The sequence below is a fragment of the Bison bison genome, unplaced genomic scaffold (genome assembly GCF_000754665.1).
Source record: "Bison bison bison isolate TAMUID 2011002044 unplaced genomic scaffold, Bison_UMD1.0 scf7180017848847, whole genome shotgun sequence".
NCBI classification, from domain to species: Eukaryota; Metazoa; Chordata; class Mammalia; order Artiodactyla; family Bovidae; genus Bison; species Bison bison.
In genome coordinates this window covers 692-3,756 of record NW_011479420.1, presented here as the reverse complement: position 1 = coordinate 3,756, position 3,065 = coordinate 692, and the positions used below count along the sequence as shown (strand labels likewise).

At 38.9% G+C, this 3,065-nt stretch overlaps 1 long non-coding RNA gene across 1 annotated transcript; it reads left to right on the top strand.

Moving 5' to 3' along the window:
• Positions 1–321: 321 nt before the first annotated feature.
• On the top strand, positions 322–2,436 carry LOC104992994. Its single transcript, XR_825778.1, has 2 exons — positions 322–407; positions 1,950–2,436. It is a non-coding gene; the product is annotated as an uncharacterized LOC104992994 (long non-coding RNA).
• The last annotated feature ends 629 nt before the right edge of the window (positions 2,437–3,065 follow it).

Genomic DNA, 3,065 nt, shown 5'->3' with positions numbered 1-3,065 from the left:
TATTCTTTCTTTGCCTCTCCACTGAGGTCCTCCTGTGATACCTTTTAATTTCTCACATGGATATCTTGTGTGATACTTAAGAGGTCAGTCTACAGTTTGACCTAGATTTAGTTCCTACCTGTATGTCTCTCTGGCCTTGCATGGTGGGCAAATCACTCTGAGGGCCTCTGTTTTCTCTTCTGTAAGTAGTGTAAGAAGTAGTGAGGTAGTAGTTTGTGTATAGGCTCTAACAGCAGTGGCTGGTCTTACGACTGCTAGAGACTGTTTTTTCTCTTCCCCAAACCAGAGACAGCAGAGGGCAAGGTGGTGAGTGACAGCAAATGGAAACATCTCAGGATAATCACTTACTAGCTGCACAGATGTTTCATATTCTGCTGAAAGAAGCAAGCTTCCTTGGAATACTTGAGGTAAAGCCTCTGTATGTTGAGTGAACTTTGACCCTTTTGCACAGTAGAAACTGAGACTCAACCTGCCAACTCCACAGAAGTAATAGAGATCTCAACACATGAAGAAGCATTTCAGACTAGATCAGCTGGGAGGTGTGACATTTAATTTAAAGAATTTAAGAATTGATAATTTGTGACATGTTGGAGGTGTTAGCTACTATGATTAGTGTGATAATCACATTGCATAAGTAAATGTTTCAGATCAACTTGTTGTGCATCTTAAACTTACACAATATTGTTTGTCAATTATATCTCAATTTAAAAAATAACTTAGAAAAGACAAATGGAAGAGAAATTAGATGAGAGCTTAGACTATGTCAGGCTAACTATTTTCATTTCCTTCATGATGAGGAATGATGGTTGGGTAGCAGAAACCCACCAAACAGTATCTGTAGTCTGTTGTACAATATAAAAATTTAGTCCATTGTTCAGTAAACCCTATTTACCATATTATATAGTGGTGATAGTCTTGTTCAGTTATATCTTTTGATCGTCTTTGTAGAAGCTCACATTAAAGAACCCTTTAGGTATGAAATTCAACTGGTTAGGACCATACCTGAATATTGTTGACAACATTCAGTTGCCCAGAGACAGGAAAATCTTATTAGGCAAATCCCCTTAAGAATGCAGCATTAGAGAAAATATGTCCTTAAGCAATCTTGGAATGGAGAGTTTCCTCCCAAACAAGTTGTAAAACCCCCCGGTGGCTCAGAGGTTAAAGTGTCTGCCTGCAGCAGGAGACCTAAGTTTGATCCCTGGGTCTAGAAGATCCACTGGAGAAGGAAATGGCAACCCACTCCAGTATTCTTGCCTGGAGAATCCCATGGACGGAGGAGCCTGGTGGGCTACAGTCCACAGGGTCGCAAAGAGTCGGACACGACCGAGCGACTTCACTTTCACTTTTCCTTCTAAGAGAAAAGACTGAAAAAATTGGCTACATAAAATTATAACATTTCAGTCCAGGAGAAAAAGTGTAATGAATGACACTTAAAAGATTGTTTTTCTCAACAGATAAAGTGAAAGTGAAAGTTGCTCAATCGTGTCCAACTCTTTGAAACCCCATGGATATACAGTCCATAGAATTTTGTAGGCCAGAATACTGGAGTGGGTAGCTTTTCCCTTCTCCAGGGGATCTTCCCGACCTAAGGATTGAACCCAGGTCTCCTGCATAAAGAGCTATTACAAATTAGTAAGAGATCATTTGGTCAAAAGAAACATGAGTAAGCTGATTGATTAAAAAAAAATTGGCTTATTAGCATATGGAAAAATGCTCAGCATCGTGTATAATTAAAGAAATGAACATTACAACACCAGTGAGGAGTTTGTCCAGGTTGGATTGGTTTGTCAGTTTGATTATCATCATATTGGTGAGGTGTGAAGAAATAAGAATTTTTATCAAGAACAGATACAGATTTTTGGAGGGCAATTTGACAGTAACTATCAAATTTAATACAAATGCTTGGTCAAGGACTAATATTTAATTTTTATTTTTTGAACTACAAGAATTCCCTCATCATTTATTCTTCAGAAATCGAGACACAGTGTGGAAGAGAGGATGCATGCCTTTGCTTTCTGGCCTCCCTGGGATCACAAGAGGAAAGAGAACACTGACCGCTATCAGTACAGAAAGTATTTTTATAGAAGGGAGGAGGAGCTTTCCACCCCGTTTGTAAGACCTGGTCTGAAGGAGAGGGGCCAGACCCCAGGGTCCTCTTGAAGGACTAATATTTTAAATACGGTATTTTACCCATGCATATGCACATATGAACGTGTACTTGGATTGTTTTGTAGTGTGTAAAGTTAACACCAAAGACTAGCAGCGAATTCAGTCAGGAAGATACTGTGAAGTAAACTACTGTAAATCTATAAAATGGAATACTACACAGCTCTGACAAAGATGACAAAGAACAGTATGTGTGTGTGTCTGAAATATGTATATTTTGAAATGTGTGTGTGAAATATATATGGTCTTGAGATTCAGTTAAATTAATTATGTCCTTTTATACCCATCTTTAACCTTTCTTTGTTGCAAGTGTGCTACATATGTAAAATTGCACAAAGCAGAATACACAGCTCAATGAATGAGAACAAAATGAATATCATGTAACTGCTAATCTGATGAAGAAAGAGAACTCTGTCTATACCCTTTCTTTTTGTCTACAAGCTCATGGATAATTTCCGTCATTCAAAGCTTCTATTTCCCTACCTATGATTGGGAACACTGAAAATCGTTAACACCACTGTTCTCTCCTATCTGACAATGTCTTTGTGAGAATCACATGACTTAATGTTAATGTTGTTCTTCCAAGTGACAGAGAGCTCTGCAAATGAGGATGAAGATGGCCATTCAGTCTGATAGATGTGTGAAGCCTGCAAGGACATCATGCTTGCAGTTGTCCTTAAGCCTTCCCTTCCTTGGGAAGACAGAATGTAAGGAAAAGAGTGGTATTCTGAACGAGACAATCTGTTGGTTATCATCCTTCCAGTAAATTTGACTTGAAGCCATATAGTCCAACCTGTGAATGAGAATGCACAAACTTCCTAATTGTTCTGAATCTCTGACTTTTGGCTAGGACGCTGCCGAACTGGAGCCATGCAAGCTTTTGGGAGACTTTCCCA